This window comes from Felis catus, chromosome C1 (genome assembly GCF_018350175.1).
Source record: "Felis catus isolate Fca126 chromosome C1, F.catus_Fca126_mat1.0, whole genome shotgun sequence".
Taxonomy (NCBI): domain Eukaryota; kingdom Metazoa; phylum Chordata; class Mammalia; order Carnivora; family Felidae; genus Felis; species Felis catus.
The window spans coordinates 117,388,168-117,409,289 of record NC_058375.1 but is presented as its reverse complement, the minus strand read 5'-3'; the positions used below and the strand labels follow the sequence as shown (position 1 = coordinate 117,409,289).

At 53.7% G+C, this 21,122-nt stretch overlaps 1 protein-coding gene and 1 long non-coding RNA gene across 6 annotated transcripts in view; one reads left to right on the top strand and one right to left on the bottom strand.

The window, feature by feature from the left end:
• Positions 1–21,122, top strand: part of GLI2 (GLI family zinc finger 2) — a 259,507-nt gene that overhangs the window by 167,114 nt on the left and 71,271 nt on the right. The gene's annotated exons all lie outside the window — the stretch shown is intronic.
• LOC102900627 lies at positions 13,255–16,429 on the bottom strand. The gene is made up of 2 exons (XR_441006.5): positions 15,913–16,429; positions 13,255–13,820 (listed from the first exon to the last, which is right to left on the bottom strand). It is a non-coding gene; the product is annotated as an uncharacterized LOC102900627 (long non-coding RNA).

The window sequence follows — 21,122 nt, the reverse complement described above, 5'->3', positions numbered from 1 at the left end:
ATGAGCCACCTGACCCCCTGCACCTCTCAGCCTCCCCTGCCGAATACATTCACATTCCTCCGCAGCCCGCTGCATGTTAATCACCCGGGAAGGCTGAGGCCCGAAGGAGGCCCATTGTGGGGACAGAAGTCTTGAAAGCCATGGCTGGGGTCCTCCCCGGGCTTTGTGGTGGCTTGCGTTGAGTTTGGGGTACTCATTCGTGTTTCCTTTCTTTTTATACCACTCATCTGAAAACCCAACTTGCTGGAAAAGGCGTGAGTTTTATGCTCGAGCCTTCCTGATTTTTCCCAAGCATTTGCCTGTCTCCCAAATCTGGGCCCCTTTCGAATGCAAAATTCACTGGTTTTATTTTTTACTGCAGTATTGGTGGCAGGTGCCGGCCCCCTTTCGAAAGGAGAGTTTCCAGGGGCCCTCGTGACTGCCGGGTTGACACAGAGGCTGGGTTTTAACTGTGCCCTGCAGGACTCCAGCCTCTAGCTCTCAGAAGCTCCTACTCTGTTCCCTCTCGTGCATTCTGATCCCTTCTGGTGCCTTAACGGGCACCGCCCTGAGGACGTGGCCGACAGTGAGGGAAGGGGCTCCCTAGCTTCAGCTTTGGCCATAAGCCCATGAACTCCCACCCCCACCCCATGCTGGCCCGAGCTCCCTCTGCTGTGATGCTTGCTCACAGTTCTCACCCCCTGGGAAACAAGGAAGAAAAACCCAACAAAGACCAAAACAACAACAACAACAACAACAACAACAAAACAAACAAGAAAGAAAAAGAAAATTTCAAACTTGACTGTAAATGTGGAGCAGAGAAGTTTTTGCTTGGACTGGGCTCTGAATGAATATGTGGAAGGAACAGTGCAGTGTTAGGAGGGATAATGGGGAGGTTAAGCATTTTCTTTTCAGAATTGGGGTGAGCACATGACCAATAAGAATACGAAGTCCCCCAGGGGCGCCTGGGTGGCGCAGTCGGTTAAGCGTCCAACTTCAGCCAGGTCACAATCTCGTGGTCCGTGAGTTCGAGCCCCGTGTCAGGCTCTGGGCTGATGGCTCGGAGCCTGGAGCCTGCTTCCGATTCTGTGTCTCCCCCTCTCTCTGCCCCTCCCCCATTCATGCTCTGTCTCTCTCTGTCCCAAAAATAAATAAAAACGTTGAAAAAAAAATTAAAAAAAAAAAAGAATACGAAGCCCCCCAAGTTCCATGAGAGATGACGGGCCTCATGGAAGCGGGTGGGTCTGGGAGATGGGGACCTGCTTCTACCAGGAATCTTCCCCAGTCACCCCTTCCTTTCCTCTTTTTAAAGGGAGGGTCGGGGCGGCACCTGACTGGCTCAGTTGGAAGAGCATGTGACTCGGTCTCAGGGTTCAAGCCCCACGTTGGATGTAGAGATTTCTTAAAAATAAAATCTTTCCATAAATAGATAAAATGAGAGATTTGCTCCCCTGCTGGCTGCTTATGTTTTCTGACTCTGACTCTCAATATTGGCAAAGGGCTCTGAAAGCCTTATCACTCATTCTCTCTTGTCACCTCCCCGTGGGACAGATGCCACTCTTCTGTCCCTTTGTACAGATGAGGAGGCAGCGATCAGGGAGTGCACACAAGCGAATGCCAGGAGGGTGAACTGTGTGCAGCTTTCAGGGGTGTGGTTCCTAGCAAGCTAAGAGTGACGGTGTTTAATTTTTCCTGTCCCCATCTCTCCTTCCCCAAGTCTAGATGAAGTGGTTCTTGCCTGCCTCATTGGTCAGTGCACCTCTCAGCACTGGGTGTGGCTAAGATTTCTCCCTCCCTGGCTGCCTTCCTCCTCCCCACCCTCCCTTTCTGTCCCCTCCTGAGGACTGCCTGGAGGCAGCCTCCACCGCCATGCCAGACGCAGTCCCAGACCTCAGGGAGCTGAGGTTCACAGGGAGAGTCTATAGGAAGTCACAGGGCCATGGCGTCAGAGGCTGTCGGGGTCCAGAGGGAACCCAGAGGGGGCATGCCTTCCCTATCCGAGATGGGTTAGGTCCGGCAGGGCACAGGGAGAGGAGGAGAGTCTTGACACATAAACGTTAGCCACGCAAACGGTAGCCAGGGCAACCACATTGGAGTGGGGTGTATATTTAGAGAGACACAAGGGCGGTGGCCTTTCTTCCAAAGACCAAGAGTAAAACTCTAAAGGCAGGTGATGCCAGTGCCGTGGTTTCAGCAGTCCAAGTTGGCAGCGAAAAACTGTACCACCAACAATTGGCATTCTGTTGTACAGATGGGAGTGTTAATGGGTTTCTGCTTCCTTTGAAATTCATAACGGCACACCTCCTTTGAAGCCTCATTCCTTTTGCTCTCTTTCTTAAGGAGTCTCCAGCTTGGGTATCAATGACTCAAGAGTCACCAAGAATGAACCCTTGGTGAGGTTTCTTTATTCATTTTTATCCTATGTGGTTCTAGAGGCAGGCTCCAAAAATGCATGCAGTTTAATAGGAGATCAGAGTAAAGTAAAGGGGGATCATAACATAAAAATTAACAAGTCAAAGTGGGGGGGCAGTGTTTGTAGGGGGCAGGGGCTGGGGAGGAAGGTGCATGGCCTTCTGTCCCAGGAGCCTGTGTGAGTGATTGAGGGGAGGGGGGACAGGAGGTGGGAGAGAGCTTCCTATGGGCAGAGGCCCCAGAAATGCTCTGGGAGAATAGGACTCTCCCCTTTAGGTTACCCCAAATAGGGGTGCTCTCCCCACAAACCCCTCTACCATTGATATACCCCACTGTGTGTCAATACAATACAAATACCTCCAGACTTCCTGACCTTGTCTATGCCAGCCTCGGGGGGGGGGGGGGGGAGCTCCCTGAGTTTATTCCCTGGGAGGGGAAATAGGGCTTCACCTTTTGGGTCCAGAATCTGTCTCTCTGTCCAGAAGTGGTGTGGGCTCTGTGCCTTTGAAGATTCTGTCCAGGTTCCTCATGGGTTTAGGGGACCACGTCTTCTCTCAGCTTTGCCTTTCCATGCTAAGAAACCCGAATGCTTTCACGTTTCCTCATAAGAGGTAACAGTACAGTTTAAAAATATAATAAGGTTGGGGCACCTGGGTGGCTCAGTCGGTTAAGCGTCTGACTTCGGCTCAGGTCACGATCTCGCGGTTTGTGAGTTTGAGCCCCGCGTCGGGCTCTGTGCTGACAGCTCAGAGCCTGGAGCCTGCTTTAGGTTTTGTTTCTCTCTCTATGCCCCTCCCTTGCTCACGCTCTGTCTTTCTGTCTCTCTCAAAAGTAAATAAACATTAAAAAATTTTTTAAATAAAAATAAAAGTATAATAAGGCCAGTCAAAATACTATTTGTGTTAGGAGGCATCCAAACTGTGGGCACAGGATTTCAGGAGGGAGAGTTTCTATTGGGTTTCCAGTCTTCTTGTAGAGGACACCCGCTTGGGATTTTGTGAGCCTTTCTTGATCAAAAGGTGCTGGCTTCCCTTGTCCGCAGAAAGCCTTCCCTGGCCTAAAATCCTAAGGACTCTGTATATCACCTGTTCAGACACTCACACATTGCATTACTCTCTCCATGTGGGAAAAAACAAACAAAACAAAGAACAAGGGGGAATTTGCTATCTTAGGCTTTGCCATTAACATCTGTGATCTCAGTTAGGCAGATGACATCTGGGAGCCTGAGTACTCAGCCCCCGTGCTGACAAGGGTCAGTACCATGAGTGGGTTTGACTGATAATCTTTTGGGTTGAACGGTTAATATCTTTGTTCCTATACATACATAACTCGGTCATCTCTTTAGCGTCTAAAATTGAGACTTTTTTCACTTTTTTCATTTCATGAAATCATCCAACAATTTCCACCCCAATTTCAGCTGGCGGTAGGGGCGGCATTTTGTTTTGCGATTGGCATCACGGTCCTGTCCAGTTGGACTGGTTTCGGTCCTAGGCTTTGGGAAATTCGCCTTTGCAGCTTCCACCATTCAGAGGAGTAAATGCAGTATTGTTTTCCCAGGGAGGATCCCGTTACCTGCTGTCTTGTCTTACTGTTGTTATGTGATGTGGTTCCCGTCCACGTTCCCCCCTTTCCAAATTACAGTAAAACGCAGTGCCATTATGCACCGCTATGGTAGATTTAAACAAGCAAAATGGGGGCGCCTGGGTGGCTCGGTCAGTTAAGCATCCGACTTCGGCTCAGGTCATGATCTCGCAGTCTGAGTTCGAGCCCCGCATCGGGCTCTGTGCTGACAGCTCAGAGCCTGGAGCCTGTTTCAGATTCTGTGTCTCCCTCTGTCTCTGCTCCTCCCCTGTGCATGCTCTGTCTCTCTCTGTCTCAAAAATAAATAAACGTTAAAAAAAAAATTTTAAACAAACAAAATGATTGTCATAAAAAAAAAATCATTCCAGCCCTGTGAGTTTGGGATTCTGTTTTCCCCAGACATTTGCTGTGTGTGCAGAGAAAAATAAATATCTCTGTAAACATATGTTGCATTTACAGTGAAAAATAAATATCTAAATAAATATCAAGCTTTGAAAATTGGAGCACTCGCAGAAGTCAATGCAAATGGTGTGAGCAAGGGCTGCCCTAACTCGGGAGCATACATTCGCCTATTTGCTCTTAACGGTGCTGTGTTTGTCTTTCTCTCCCCAGCGTGGAGCCCAGAGCCCGGCTTTAGGGAAGGGAAATGAACATTTATGGGGCATCCACTGTGGGCTCCACGCTTTACATAGAGAGCTTCGTTTTATCACCACCCACCCCTGGCCTGGGTGATAGGAATTGCTCCTACCAGTTTTAGGTGAGGAAACTGAGGCTCAGAGAGGTAAAGTCATCTGGGTCAGACGACACAGCTACCGGTTGGCATAGCTGGGTCTTTCCCTAGCCCGCGATGAGGGAGGAGGCCAGCGGGCCAATGCACGCAGGTATGCCCGTGCGGCGTTTTTTTAAACCTAGAGCCAGACCGTCGGCAGCTCCTGGCACCTCCAGACATAGGATGAACTGAAAGGTCTGCGTGAGAAGGTCCTCTCTTCCCTCCTGCAGGCACAGGATGCCTGGCCGCTCTCACATTTACACCTCTCCGCCACACCCAGGGGCCTTAGCTGGGACCCCTTCCAGACGGCAGGCCTCCTTCACCCTGCCAGGACAGCTCCCCCCTTGGGCTCACGGGGAGCAGGACTGCAGCTGGGCCTCATTTGTGCATTGGAGTTTTACAAGCCGGCGTCTCGGTGGGAGATGGGTTTTGCAGAGCCCTGTAACATAGAAGCAAACCCCCGAGGAGAGGAGGGAGAACACGCTTCTCACTTTAGGCCTTTGCTCCTCAGGGTTTCCTTTTTTGGACATGTGTTCTGTGTCTGTGTGTGGGTGTCTCACACACACACACACACACACACACACACACATCTCACCAGGCTGCAGCTGTGGAAGGACAGCCCCCCGAGTGTGCCTCTGGCTGGGCCAGCGCGGGATCATCTCCCCTGCCCGGGGCCTGGAAGGCCTGGAAGGCCTCACTGGCTGTGGGAACCTCTTGCAGTTGAACTGAGGGCGATTGTGTGAGCCGGGCGGCTGGGCGCTTGCAGCCCGAGGACTCGCTTAATGCTCAGGCCGGGCCTAGACCCATCAGGCCTCCCATCTGGCCTCTCTCTTGTGGCTGCCGGGAGGGTTACGTGAGGTACTGGATGAAAATATGCTTTAGAGACGAGGTCTGCACAGTGAGTACAAATGAAGGCTGTTTTTCTTACTGGTGTCCAGCCCAGGTGTGGGCCTGCAGTAAATTGTAAGTGGCTCTGTGAGGGGACAGTGGCCCTTTGTGGGAGCGTGTGCCGTGGCTCTCCAGCACCTTAGCGTCCGTCACTGGGAAGCCTGTTCTCATTCCTTCTTTAACAGAATATATCCCTTCAACCAGGGCTTCTCAAACTAATCGCCCCAGGATCTGGCTTAAAGCCAGCTTCTGAATCTATAAGTTGGAGCGGGCCCAGGACGCTTCGCTCTAAACACGCACCAGGTGATGCCAAGGCCGCTGGTGCTTGGGCAGCCCTTTGAGTAGCAAAACCCAGGACAGGCAATCTCCAGATCTGAAAGTCACTTCTGTTTGGTGAACCTAGTTGTCATGTTCTCATGAAGTCTAAAAGCAACTTACCAACTACCTGGGTGGCCTTGGGCTCAGGAACTGAGCACTCGCTGCCTCAGTTTCCCCTCTGTGCAGTAGGGACAATAAACCTGGCCCCCTGAGGGTTGCATGGCTTAAACAAGATGGGGGACAAATCCTGTTTCCTTCGAGGCTCTGGATAAACATTATTTGCTGTCCTTCCTCCGACCGCCTTTTACTCTCACAGCCCCCCAGGCGCGAAATGGCCAAGGGACATGTGTGACAACAGTTGTTGCTGTTTCAAAAACGTGGAAGTCGGCCCCATGGGGCAGTTTGCTCAGGCTGGTGGAGGAGGTCCCCACGTCTGCTGCTCCCCAGTTCAGGTTCAGCATCGTGCCTTCCCTCAGCGGGAGGAGGAAAGACCCAGCAGCCTTTGGACTTTCCACAAATTCAAAATTATTTGTATTTTTTTTTTTTTTTAGGTTAAAAGGGAACACATAGCCTTTTTGCCTGATGGGTACAAACCTTAGCTTTGGGGCTTTGTACCAGCACGACTTCTTTCTCACACACCCACACACTTTTTACCCTCACCCCCCACTCAAATCTGTAAACATTTTTTAAATGTGTATTTTCTTTCAAAATAAAGCCACTTGACGCTTTACCAAAATGAGCTGCTGACATGAAATTCGCATTTGGCAAAGCTCTGTCATCCGTGTTTTACTGAGTGTGGACTATTGTAAATTAAGTGAAGTCAGTGGTTTTTTTTTTTCTTTCCCCCAAATGGTTATAGAAGGAGAGCTGCTGCTAAGTAAAAGATAAATTACGGCCGGATGTAAAGAGGCATCATTTAAAAAGTGTCAGGATACAATTGGGTTCTTAAAAACCATGCAGAGCTGCTAAATTCACATGAAAATTGAATGGTGCGGGATTGCCCAGGGTGACAGCGTCCTTGGCATTGATTTATCCCATCTGTTTGGCCAACCCATTATTTCAGGCCTCTGGTGGAGAGGCCGCGTCCACTGGGGAGGGTCCCCACGTCCTCAGTGCCCAGCGAGACCCCAGGTGAGCACGAGGAGAGCAGAGCCTGCACATAGAAAGACAGTGCGCGTGGGACCCGACCTCAGAAAGGCGGCATCCGTAGCGAGCAAGCCCTTTTCTTATCAGTTCTGATAAAGTCCTTGCAGTATCCTCTTGAAGGTTGACCTTAGACTTAATGTAACCACTTCTCCCTTGTTGAACTTTTAGATCGCCTCTTGTCATTTCTGCCTACAAGTTCTGTTGTGATTACACCTCAGCACCAGTGTTCTTTACCAGTAGGTGTTTACCCTGGAATAGATCAAAAAGTTAGATCACAGAGTCCAAGGGGGATTCGTGAGGCATATAACCAAATTATCTCTAACAGTTCTTTCCGACAGGGTGCCTCGCAATGCCCCTTCTGGCAATGTGTGTTCTCTTGCTAGTTTTTTTAGATGGAAAATGGTATAATTTAACTTGCAGGAAATCAAGACTTTTTGTCCTTCCCCCCCCGCCCCCCAAAAAAAGAATCCCCATGCTTAAGGAAGCACCGGGGATTGTGGAGGCCCAATCTGGCAGTTTCTGGCCAGAATCTACTCACTCCAGCTCTTGGGAGCCACTCTCCACATCTCCCAGAGCCCGGTTCAGTGATCGCTCATTGGTAGCTTGAAATCAGCCGCAGTGAGAGCATTTACACCATGGAAATTGGCAAATGCTATAAGCCAGGACTCCGGCCTCCGCCCGAGACTTGGCGGCCAACATTTATCAGCATACCACTGCAGCCTTTTAAACTTGGTTATGGGGCGCTTGCTGAGAAAACACGTGATGTATAAGAAAAGCCCACGGTCTGGTTAGGAGTAGCGCTGGTTAATCGCCGTTGTCACTCTGTGATCGAGGGCTGTATCTTTGCAGGACTGCCGAGTCCCTAAGTGGGAGAGGACACGGTTCCATCAGGCTTGAGTATTCGAGGAAGGCTTTGAGGAAGAATTAGAGCTTAAGCCGGCCTTCAGAGGGTATGCAAAATCAGGAAGGAGTGACGGCTAGAAGGCACCATGTGTCTCTTGGGCTGCCAGGAGGCCCTCATTTCTTGTCCCAGGCGATGGCTAGAATGGAAATTCGAGCCGGTGCCATGAACCTGGGCTATGACATTAGCCGGAGCCCCCCACCCCCACGCCCTAGGGTCTGTGCCACCCACCCCGCGTCTCTCTTGGCGAAGGGCAGGGGCGGTAGGATGCTGTGTGCCTCCAGTTCCTGGCATCTGGTTCCCACCTCGTCGGAGGTTGGAGTTCACCCTCAGCAGTCTATGGCACGCATGCATTTCAGAGGAAATGCCTCATTGGTCCCCAGTGCTGGGTGGGCCTTGTTTGTGTTTGTGCTTTGTTTTTTTGCCTCTCTCAGGGAGAAATGTGTCTTGTTGTCTTGATGGATGGGGGACGACAGGTGGAGCTTGTTGAGTATATTTGGAAGCGGCTGAAGTGGTTCATTTCTTTTCCTTTTTAAAAGTTCATTTATTTCTTTTGAGAAAGACAGAGAGAGTGAGCAGGGGAGGGGCAGAGAGAGAAGGGGACAGAGGATCCGAAGCGGGCTCTGCACTGACAGCAGAGAGCCCAAAGCGGGCCTGGAACTCATAAACCGCGAGATCATGACCTGAGCGGAAGTCGGATGCACAACCGACTGAGCCACCCAGGCGCCCCAGAGGTTGTTCATTTTGAGACTCTGTATGTAATGAATGGTTCACGCTGAGGCATGGGAGGCAATGGCATTCAAAAAAAATGGGTACAGAGGAAGGATTTATTGAAGCCCATTCTTCATGGCAGAATCTGAGGCCAGACAGCCACAGGGGAACTATTCAGGGTTGGGTTGGGTTTAAAAAGGCAACCCAGATAGTTTGTTTCAACTGTTCACCGGGCTCTTGGTAGTGGGTGCTGAGTGCTGGTGACCTGCTCCCTCCGGGGCCTCCCTGAGACAGCTGGGACCTCACTTCTGACACACTGTCCCCAGAGCCTTCCGCCCTGGAACCTGTGACTTTGGCACATCCCGAAAAGACAGGTTGGCTGAGGATGTGTGAGAAGAGAAGAATGAAGCCCGCCTCAGGGTCGGACTTGGCCCTTGGTGGTCCTTTGTTTCGTGCCTGGTCTCCTTTACTGCAGCAGGCACTGTAAGGGGTATGACAGAGTCTCTGTCCACACTCGAGGTGCACAGAAACCTGCCCCCCACACTCGGACAGAGCTGGCAGTAATGGCCAAATGAAGATGAGCCTTCCAGGACCCCACGACCCTCAGCACTCCCTGCCTTTGGCTGCTCTGCCCATCGATCCCACGCTTCCTTGTCCCAAAGGACCCAGAGGGCTTATGACAAAAGACTCTGTGAGAGAGGCCTCGTGGGGGATGTTCCTGGGGAAACAGAAGTCTGACTGGGGACTCTCCCGGGGGCCAAGGAAGTCAGGGACCCCCGAGGCAGGTGTGTGTGCAGGGCTGCTGGGAGGTGAGGTTGGGGAGAGCACTGGTGGGGGAAAGCCGCCCTCCTCAGCTCTCCTCGGTCCTAGAGGCAAGTTCATCCTGTGAGGACAGCCACGGACAGTGGGCTCAGCTCTGCTAGTGGTGCCACAAGTGACCAGGAGGACGGATGGAGGCCCCGCCTGCCTTGAGCTCTGGAATGTGCTAGGATCTTCTGGAAAGTGAACGTTTCAGGGACACCAAACAGCATCCTTGCCTGTAGGACACTGAGGTGGTGGGACACGTTTCCTGTAGGTAAAAGCCATTTGTTCCTTCGTTCATTTACTCGTTCTTCTTCATCCCTCGAACACTAACCTCTGCCTGCTGCGGGCCAGCCCCGGACCATTCTTCCGTCCAGATGCTCATTCAAACAGGACTCGTTCAGATGGAAAGGGTGGGACCTGGGCTCCGAGGGCATGTGGGTTCCTGGCCTTGTGTGGGTCCTCATGACTTCTGGGTTGGGTTCTTTGACCATCCAATAGACGCACGTCTGCCTGGGTCCTCCTGGGTGCAGGACCTGGTGTCCGTGGGAGCGTGCGTGAGCAGTGGGGTAGCTGCCGAGGGAAGATTGGACTGTAACCCAGGACCCGCCTTCCCAGAGGAAGTGCAGCTGTTCTCCACACCTCCTTCCCAGTGGAACCCCCAGGGGGGGCTTGTAAAAACGCTAATGTCCTGGAGCCCACCTCAGAGATTCCGTCTCCGATGGTCAGAGCTGGGCTGGGCATTGGCCTTTTAATTCCCTGCCGTTTCTAATATGCTTCCGAGGCCTGTGATCCTCTGAGGCTAAGGAACAGGGGGTTTGGGGAGTGGGGGTCATGCACCCCCCTGCATCTGGCTTCTGCCCGGACCTCTGGCCCCATGGGGAGAGGAGAGAGGTCAGCTGGCGGCCCGGGGCAGGGAGGTAGAAGGACAGGAGCGTCTGGGCTGCAGACTTTCCCTCAGCCATTAAAGTTTATCGTTGCCATGGACAGTGATTGAAAAAGGCTTTTTGCAGGACAGAAATGTGAGTAATGAAACTTGCCAGCTGATACCGACACAGGGCACTTATCTCATAAAAATATCCCCCGTGTCAAAAGGTTTCAGTAAATGTGCCTGGAAGTATTAGCAGTCGTTTCTGCCCGCCTCGGGCTCCCCTGGGGCCTGCATGAGGGGCTGTAAAAGGGGGCTCTTAGTTCCTGCAGAGGAGGAGGGAGGAGGGAAGGAAAGAAGAAGGGGAGGGGAATCTCAAACCCGGCCTGCTGCCGGTGGGGAAAGTGCGGGTTCTCCCGGCGGCACCCCACCCCCAGTTTAAGCAGTGGGGGCCTGTCCCTTGTGCATCCTCTAGCCGCCAACTTGGAGGGTGGGAGTGCAGCTTACGTGAAGGCAGGGGTGCCGACAGCGAGCCAGGGCACGAGGTTACGTTTGTGTGATCTCACTGGCCGCTCCCAGTGACCCTATGAGGGAAGGAGGTTACATAGAAGGAAACTGAGGCTCAGAGAGGTTGTCTGACTTCCCCAGGGTCACACGGCTAGTAAGGGACAGAATCAGGATTAGGAGCCCAGAACTGTCCTCTTTCAGGACACCCAGAGTCTGGAATGAGTTCTCACTCCGGGAGCCGGATCGCTGCCCGAGGTCGAGGCTAATCTGGGCAGGCCTCTGTCTTTCGCACTGTGGCTGCTCGTACACCTGGGCTTGGGTTCAGGCCACAGAAAAGGTTTCCTGCCTGCTTCTGGAAGGCTCTTTGGTAGGAACACAGGTTTTCAGGTTAGGCCCAGGCTTCTGTGGCCCCTTTTATTCCACTTGAGACCCAACAGAGAGCTGAACACACTGGATGCTTGTGAATTAGGTGCTGGCTGCCTCACTGAGGTCCCCAGGGACTGATGAGGGAGGGGGCGGCACCCCTGTACTGGTCCAAGTTTCTACCCAAGTGGTGAGTACCCAGCTCCTCCTGCCCGCTGCCCTCTCCTGGGCTCTGGTCACCTACCGAGCTCACCGTCGGCCTGGATGGGGCCGTGTCCAGAGGAGGGCTGCTGCTTCTCTTAGAGAAGGCACCCTGTGCTCACCGCGGGCAGAGCCGCCTGCCTGCTCAGCCCCCCGCAGCGGGAGCTAGGTCAGGGCTTTGGCGCTCCCGCTGTTTCTCTTTTTTTTTTTTTTTTTAATTTTTTTTTCAACGTTTATTTATTTTTTGGGACAGAGAGAGACAGAGCATGAACGGGGGAGGGGCAGAGAGAGAGGGAGACACAGAATCGGAAACAGGCTCCAGGCTCTGAGCCATCAGCCCAGAGCCTGACGCGGGGCTCGAGCTCACGGACCGCGAGATCGTGACCTGGCTGAAGTCGGACGCTTAACCGACTACGCCACCCAGGCGCCCCTGTTTCTCTTTTTTAATTGAAGTACAGTTGACATACAATATTACATTAGTTTCAGGCATACAACATGGTGGTTGGACCATTACATACATCGTGACTCACCACAGTAAGTGTCGTGTCGCCATACATTGTGACCGTATTATTGACTGTGTCCCCTAGGCTGTGCTTTTCATCCCCTGTGACTTATTTATTTTATAACCTTTTGATCCCCTTCACTTAGTTGGCCAATCACCCCATCCTGGTCCCGCCCGGAAACCTTCTATGCCTTCCTGGTCCTCCCCTGTTGACCTGGGCGTCTCCTGGTGGCTGAGAGATCCTTGAGACCAGGAACGGGGTATTTTCCTTCCCGCATCTCCAGAGCAGAACCTGGGCCCCGTCCCTGAAGGCATGGGCTCTCCGATGGAGAAGACAGGACTGGGAGCCTGGTGACCCCTAACACCTCCGAGCAGAAGTGGCCTCTCTTGGGTGGGAGTGCAGCTTACGTAGAACCACGGGGAATGGCACTGACTTACGTAGAACCACGGGGAATGTGTTTTCTGCGGCCAGGGACTTCTGGGTCTCCACTTTTCCAGCCAGCTACACTGTAATAAGAAAGCAGTCGTGGGGCGCCTGGGTGGCTCAGTCGGTTAAGCGTCCAACTTCAGCTCAGGTCATGATCTCCCGGTCTGTGGGTTCGAGCCCTGCGTCGGGCTCTGGGCTGATGGCTCGGAGCCTGGAGTCTGCTTCCGATTCTGTGTCTCCCTCTCTCTTTGCCCCTCCCCCATTCATGCTCTGTCTCTCTCTGTCTCAAAAATAAAAAAATAAAAGGTTAAAAAAAAAAGAAAGCAGTCGTCACGGATAGGCAGGCCGGGAAGGCGGTTAAGCCTCAGACTCTAGAATCACAGGCAAGGGTTCAAAGCCTTCCTTGCCGGGTACTCGCTGTGGGATCTTGAATGAGTTGCATACACTTCGAGTCCCAGTTTTCTCATCTGTAGAGTGCTGTAGGGATGGTGTCCCCCACCCCCGACACACACACACACACACACACACACACACACACACACACACACACGGTTGATATGAAGAGTAAATAAACATGAATATCAAGTGCACAGAGTTAGGCCTGACATAAGCACTCAAAAAATGCCTGTCATTTTATGTCAGTCCATAGTTACTCTTGGGGCACCTAGGTGGCTCAGTCCGACTCAGTTTCGGCTCAGGTCATGATCCCAGGGTCGTGGGATCGAGGTCCATGTCAGGCTTGCACCGAGCATGGAGCCTGCATAGGGTTCATTCTCTCTCTCTCTCTCTCTCTCTCTCTCTCTCTCTCTCTCTCCAGTTCTCCCCCCACCCCCCAGCCCCCTACCTCTAAAATTAAAAAAAAAAAAAAAAGATACTGTTCGAGTTTTTACCACTGGAATGTTGAGCACAGTATTATTACTATGGGAACAATACAGACGTAGAGGTTGGCGCCCTCGTGGGCATTTATTGTTCTTCCTTTGTGCTCTCGGGTTGGGGGCAGCTAGACGGCTGGCTTGGACAGCAAGCTCGTATTCACATGGGACCCCACACAGGTCATTACACCCGCCCCAATGGCACTGTGAGGTGAGCAGAGGCTGATCATACCGGGACATCGGTCAGCGATGAGGGTGGCCCTTCAGGCTCTGGTCTCGTGGCCTGTCCTCTCAGTTTCTGCGTGGCTTCAGCCTGAGCGGGGCTGGGCATGGGAGCAGGGGTGCCCAGGACCAGCCTGAACACGGGGCACGGACGTGGGTTTCGGGGCGACTCGTCCATGCGCACTTGGGTAGAACAAGGAAGTGATGTTCCAACGTCCTTCCAGTTGGCAGTGCTGTGGGAACACCTTCCAGAGTCCCTGCGTGTCAGGGCCCTTATCTTTGGAGCATTTGGTCTGCTCCATCCTGCATGCGTGTGTTCCGTACGTTGTTCACTGAGGGTCCCTCCCAGAACCTGGAAAAGGGAAAAGAAGCCAGGGCCCCGGGTTGAGACTCCACATGTTCCAGAACTGTGGGGCAGGAGGGCCCTGTGGCCCATCTAGAAGGCGAAAGAAGACGCCGTGTCTGCTTTCAGGGAGGGAAGGCTCCCCCACCCAGATCTGGCCCCATACCCCTCCCCACTCACGGGCCATGCTTGGCATCTGCCCTGAAGCCGTGGTTTGGGGGAAACCAATGTTATGGGAACAGCTCCTGGCTCTGGCTAGTGCCGCTCCAGCCCGGAGGCAGATTCAGGGTGGGTGGCTTGGTTTGGGAATCTTATTTTGCCCGGAAAGGAAGGGGAATCAGTTACTGGGTAGGGTACTGCGTGGCTTATGGCTGCTGGGACAGACTGTCTGCAGAAGCGAGATGTGTGCCAAAGTTACCCTCCTCCTCTGCCCTTAAGGTGCGTCTCTGGCCCGTTGCAGGAAACGAGGGTGCACTGTTGTCCGTGGCTTGAGCTGAAGGTCTAACCCCCAACCGAGTGGCTGCGAGGGTCCCCCAGCTCTGGTCCCCTGAGTCACCAGAAGCCGGAGGATTGCGGCACGATCGATGTCGTTCTTTCTTGGGAATAAATGCACCCTCCACCTTTTGACAGGCTTGGTGATGAGGGTCCCACACGGAGATCCCCTGGGAGGCACCTCCCAGACTCAGGGAGCCCACCTGATGCTCCCAGATTGGCTGGGCCCTACTGGCCCCTTCCCAAATGTGGCCCTAGCAGCCCCTACTTTAAGTTCTGCTCTCCCTCCCCAGCGGCCCTTCCAGTGGTCACTATGCCGGCCAGCCCGCCTCTGTAGGCTCCGTCTGCACAAGGCTCTGTCCGTTTCTGTGAATTCTCTCTTTCAAAGTGCCGTGTGGAAGGAAAGAGTATGAAAAATTCAAGAGCCCTGGAGAAGGCACATGGATTTCATGGCCCCAAATCTGGGGACCTGATGCTCAGAGGCACACAAATACACACATCCATATGTGGCGGGGCTGCTGTTAGCTTGTGCGCATGGGGATCCCAGCTCGTCCCAGGCCACCGGCTGGTCCCACAACCCCGTGAGCGGCAAAGCTTTATGCAATCGCTCGTGATTTAATGACAGCAACAGCTTCTCCACATGGGGTGTGCACAAGGACCAGTCTAGTCGTACATGGATCTGTCCGTCCCGTTCCCTCAGGGGGGTCCTCGGGATGATCTCTTTAGCTTTCCTGCCCTGGGGTTTTTGCATCCAGCTCCCCCGTCCCGACGTCAGCCCCCAAGGGGCATCTGGTCATCCTTGGCCAGGCCTCTCTGCCCCTCCCAGAAGTTTGTCATGCTAACACGCAGTTTGGGGTCTCCCGGTGGCCAGAGGCCTGAGGCAGGGTGAGCGTAGGACCCTCAGCCACCCCATCCCTTGGCAGGGTTTGCCGCGGTTTGCTGGGGCTTCTCGTCCTAATCAAGGGCTGCGTTTTAATTTATGCAAATGGGGGAGGGATGGTGGCAGGGAGTCACGGACATCCATCACCCCATTTCCCGGCACCAGTCATTCATCAGCGGGGCCTTAAAGATAATACACTTTTTGTTTAAGGCAATTACTTAATCTTGACAAACTCGTGTGTTAAGCAGGGCTATTAGTGGGGCCCGTCATTAATCAGTACAAAACCAGGTGGGTGCTTTTTCTGAACTGCAATCGCTCTTGGGGACCCAGGGTGGGCCCTTTGCCATCGTGACGGCCCTAATTACACCTGCAGCATGCTAACAATGAGCATCCGGCATGTGCTGTGGGGGCGCTGAGCCACGGGCAGGAAAGGGGCCCATTTTTAACGCCAGTCAGCACGTTTTCCAAGCCAGGCAGGATGATCCATGGGGGTTATTAGCAGGCACCAGGAACACAGCTGGGGAAAACAGATAACCCCCCCCCTCCCTCCCGCAGGGCCCTCCCCCACTTGCCTCCAACTTTACGGATCCCCGGGCGGCACTTAAAAGCTGCTGCGTGAAATACCCCTCCTGCCTTGGGGGTTGCATCCGCGTTTGGAAGGGTCGCCAACAAAGTGGAAATACGGCCCTGTGTCTCCTGGAGTTTGTCGGCCCTGGAACTCCTCCTTACCGGGTCCCACGTGCTCGTCCCTCGTCCGTCACACACCTGTGGCTCCGATCTCTCTCTCCAGGCAGGGCGAGCGCCAGTAATGCTCTAGGGCTGCAAGGCCATCCGTCTGACCCAGGGGGGCAGTGCGTGGGGCAGGATCAGGAGAGTGCTAGGGCTAGGCTGGGCTTTGCACTCCACTCTGCAGGCCGCGGCAGAGCCTGGGGGCTGCCTGTCAGGCAGTCACATCCCTCCTCTGGGTCCCCGTTGCTGGGATGGCACTGGACACACAGAGCAGGGCCATTGCCCCCCAGCACCTTGCATGGGACGAATGCGCCCACCTTGGGTTTGTGGAAGGGCAGCTCTTGTTTCCCCGGCCCGGAGACACATTGCGTGTGGGAGTTGGCCCCTAGATTTTAAACCCTGTTTATTTTAAAGGAAGTAGACTCCATCTGCTTTTAATTCACACACTTAGCTCATCAAAATATTGTTTTGTAAGAGGGTTTTTTTTTGATGTCCAGGAAGCCTTTGGAGTTTCTCTCTCTCTCTCTCTCTCTCTCTCTCTCTCTCTCTCTCTCTCTCTCGTCTTACATAGTCTTACTCTAGGAAACAAGATTCTGGGTCCTGTCATGAGATCGTGTTTTCTGCACCTCAGTTTCTCCACCAGCAAAATAAGGGGAAGCGGATTTTCCCAGGGTTTCTGTGCACTGGCCTCTAGTCCTGCCGGGTGGGTCTCCAGTGTCCCCAGTTCAGGGAACTACTGTTTCCAGCAGAGGCAGTGGGCAGCCATGGGCTGGAGTGTGAGGCGGGGTGGGGGAGGTGGCTTGTGCCGGAACCACTGTTGAGTCAGTTGGGTCCAGAACTGCATGGAGCCAGTGCTGCCCAGGGAGCCAGGCTTCTGGAAGTCTTCTACGGTTGGTCCTGCCCCGCCGGACACCCTGCATGGGCTTTGCTTCCTGGGGGACTCTCTTATTTGTTAGGTCTTGGGAGTCCACACACCCACTGGCTTGTTTGAGAATGCCTGCCCAAGCCTGCAGAGAAGACAGTGGGGTAGCGATCCAGGGCAGAATTCAGCGTGGGCCTGCTGCCCTGTTCTGTTCTGTCCTGATGGGTCAGGGGTATGGAAGGACAACCCTGGGATCAGTTAAATGGTTAGAAGGAAGGAGGGAAGGAGGGATGAAAGGAAGGAAAGGAAGGAAGGAGGGGAAGGAATGAGAAAGGGAAGGAAGGAAGGAAGGAAGGAAGGAAGGAAGGAAGGAAGGAAGGAAGGAAAAGAAGAAAGGAAGGAAGGAAGGAAGGAAGGAAGGAAGGAAGGAAGGGAGGGAGGGAGGGAGGGAAAGAGGAAAGGAAAGAAGGAAGAAAGGGAAGGAACGAGAAAGGGAAGGAAGCAAGAAAGGAAGGAAGGAAGGAAGGGAGAATAACTGTTAATTGGTTGCTAAGATTCAGAAATGAGGAAGGACTTTTGGAAAGCCACTCTTCACCATATTTTATATATCAGTAAGACTTCTATTTAACCTAGATTAGAATTCTGTATAAACAGAGTTTAACAGTGATAAGGCAGCTGCTATCCACACATGTCAAATGTAGCTGGCTCGAACTGAGATTGCTGTAAATGTAAACCCCACAACCAATTTTGAGGAAGCAGTACAAAGTAAAGGAATATCAAACATCCTGTTAATAATTTTCATATTGGTTATATGTTGACACGATAACATTTTGGATATACTGAGGTCAATGACGTTGTATTATTAAACGTCATCACCTGTATCTTTTTAGGGTTTTTTTTTCCGCGTGGCTACTAGAAAATTTAAAATAACATACGTGCCCTGCTGCCTATGTCTATTGACCTGAACTGCATTTGAAGGGCACTTAGAGAAGAAACCAGTGGTAGGGATTGTCTTAAAGGAAAGAATCCCTTTGAGTAATATATAATCACTGGGACCATACTGACAGGGGGCTCCCGAGAAGTGCTTTGGGAGTCTTAAGAGACCTGCTTTGGGAAGGAAGGAAAGCATTTTGTAATTAGCTGTCAAATGCAACAGGAAGGAAGTGTAGAGCCCCAGTTCTCCGAGGTGACTGACCACTCTTCTCAATGCAAATTCTGCCGCCCGGTTTTGAATCTCATTGAGTGGCTTTAGCAGGCTCTGCCTGAGAGCACTCAGAAAGGGATGCCTCAGCCAGCCCGGGAAAGCGCCATGCCAGTGCCCGGTGGAGACTGAGTCAGGGTCCTTTGAGAACCACAGCAGAGTGACCACAGGCTCTGTCGATGCTCCCGGGAGGACCAGAAGCAGCAGCGAAGCACTGGGCTGGGGAAATCTTCTGCAAGAGCTCTGCACAAGAGGAACCAGATGCTGGGGAAGGAAGCAAGGTGGCAGGTGACACCTTGGGGACCCCTGGGGACCAGGCAGAGGAGTGGTGCAGACACCCTCCTGGAAGGCTAAATGCCACCACCCTCCCCACCCCCGCCATAACAAGTGGGCTTTTCAGGCAGCGACAGAACAACACGAAAGCTGCCGGCCCATGGTTGCTGGTACTCATTGGCAGGTGAGACTGTGAAGAGTGACAAGACCCAGGGGGATGTCTGTGCAGGTGAACCTGAGCAGCAGCGTTGGGTCCACACTGAAATGCTGACTTCTGTCCTGGGGCACAGGCACCAGCTTGTGGGTCACTCTCTTCCCCACCCCCCTGGGCTGGATCCGAGCTTTCTGGAGGGTCCCTCAGAGGTCTTCAGGGAAGACTTTCTGAGCCATGGTCTCCCGGGCCTCAAATCTAATGTAGATCTTAGGGGCTTGCATACTACTTGCTTTGGAACAGATTCTGTGGCCGGGACAGTTTTCAAACTTGATCAGGCTCAACCTTCTCTGAGGTCTCTTTTGGTTCTGAGAGCCTCTAATGTGGGACCCCACTCATGTACCTCGACAGGTGGGCGATCCGTCCCAACCCCCGCGATGGCAGGGCTCTTCCCCAGGGACCTCTGGAGCACCCCAACCCCCCACCGCTTACTGAAGGCGCAGGAGGTCTGTGGAGATGGCCACGCGGGCACTCCCGGGGACCTGCTGGGTGCCCAGCCCGACACATACCCTGGACACGTGTTAGCCTGTTTCTGCTTCCCAGCCTTCCTCTGATGTGGGTCCTGTCACTGCCCTCGTTGTACAGATGGGGAAACCGAGGCACAGGGAGGTTAAGTGAATCAGAGGTGGGATCAGGCTTGGCCACGGTGTGGGCTGTGGGCTGTGGCTCAGGTTCTGTCTGCCTCATGTGGCCTGTTCTCTCATTTTGCCACCACCCTCTGGGGTGTCTCCGTCAGTGCAAGCGGCTCTAACAAGAATGCCAGGGACCCGGGGGCTTAAACAACATACCTTTCCTTCTCACAGTTCTGGAGACTTCCCGTGCCCCTCCCCCACTCCCCCACTCTCACGCGCTCACTCTCTCTCTCTCCAAAATAAGTCAACATTGAAAAAAAAATTAAGGGCACTAATCCCATTCCTGAGGGGTCCACCCTCACGACCTAATCACCTCCCCCAGGCCCCACCTCCAAACCATCAACCTCAGGCGTTAGGATTTCCACATATGAATTTGGGGGTGAGGGGGATAAACATTCAGTCTGTTGCAGGGGGGGCCAGATCCCATGACAGCCCGGGCTCCCGTGCCATGAGGGCCCCGTGGCATTTGGTCAAGCACACCGCCAGCCCTTGGAGTGCGCCTCTCCCCTAGCACCTGCCCACCCCGCCCTTGAGAGTGGCCTCCGGGCACTGCCCTGCGTGGGGTGGCCTGGCCTGGCCCTGGCCTAGCACTTTCCCTCTCTCTTTCCAGCAGCTATTTTGTCACATTCTGTCAAGCAACACCTTCTTGGAAAGGCCAGCCCGCGGCTCGGGGGTGGGCGGTGTGCACCGGTGGGTCCGGCCCGGGCCCGGATCCTGTCAAGCTCTGTGTGGGGGCAGGTCTGACTGCGTGAGCGGTGGGGCCTCAGCCTGCCGGACACCAGCCAGCTTGTGGTGTTGGAATTTCCTGTCTCATTTTAACTCTTCCCCCCCCTTCCCCCTCAGTGAGACAGAACCGCTTTTTAATTGCATGCTGTGGACTGCCATTCAGGATATTATTATTCTTATTAAGTGCTTCCTGTGGGGTGGTGCCTGGGCATCAGGAGGGGCCCTTGCAAGTAGCCTGTCCCGGATCTTATTATTGGGAATAACAGCGCCGTTTGCATACGTCCCGGAAGTGGACTTGCCCGGCCGCTGAGAATGAGGCTTCACCCTGGACTCGGCTACAGTCCCAGGCCCCCTACCTCCGCGGCTTTGGCCGCTACCTCGTTCCCGCTGGGAGAGGACTTGCCCATCTGAGTCCACACGTCTGAAGGGTTGGCCTTCGAAACTGTGCAAGTTTCCAAGTGACCTGAGGCCACCCCAAGCGAAGACCGGGACGTACGCGTGCCAGGTCCCGTGGCCCCTCCCAGCCCCCCGTGCACCTTCACTGTCACAGCCTGGAAAAGCAGACGCCGGGCTGCCTCCCTCGTGACGCTCGGGCCCTTTGCAGCCGCTGCTGGTAAATGGGACGGCATGGGGGGGTCACCGGGGTTTGCCCATCACACGCAGGGCCGTCTCAGTCGTCAGTCACGCTAGGCCTCTGCACATGCGGACGTTCACGAGCTAGTACAATGCATAGCAGGCACGGACACGAGAAATAACCTCTTACTTGCCGGTGCAAGTGGGAACCCTGGAGGTGTAAAAGGTTAACATAGGCCAGTGGTTTTTCAAGCGCGGTCCCCGACTAGCTTTGTGAGCTGCACCTGGGCACTTGTTATCCATACAGATTCTCAGGCCCTCCCAGCCCCTCTGAGGCCGGAGCTCTGGGGATGAAGCCCCCCCAACGGTATTTGAACAAACCCTACAGGTGATTCTTGGGTCTGAGAAGCACTCATGTTGGTACCTGGTAGCTCTATAGCGTGCCTCTTGTTCTGTGTGACGCATCATGTAGTCCCCGGGAGGGCCTCAGAAAGCGGCGTTCCTAATCCTGTATACACAGGAGAGGTCGCACGGCTTGGCTAAGATTCGCGTTTGGCGCAGCTCTGTGCCCTGGTACGATTGAGTCCTCTGGACTCTGTCCACACTGCCTCCGAGCCTGGGAAACCCATCTTCCTCGCCCTTCCTCCCAGCTCCCCCAGTCTTGGCCGCTAGGGCCCAGCTCCAAAACCGCCTCCTCCAGGGAGGCGTCCTGGCTGCTCTGGGCGTCACAGA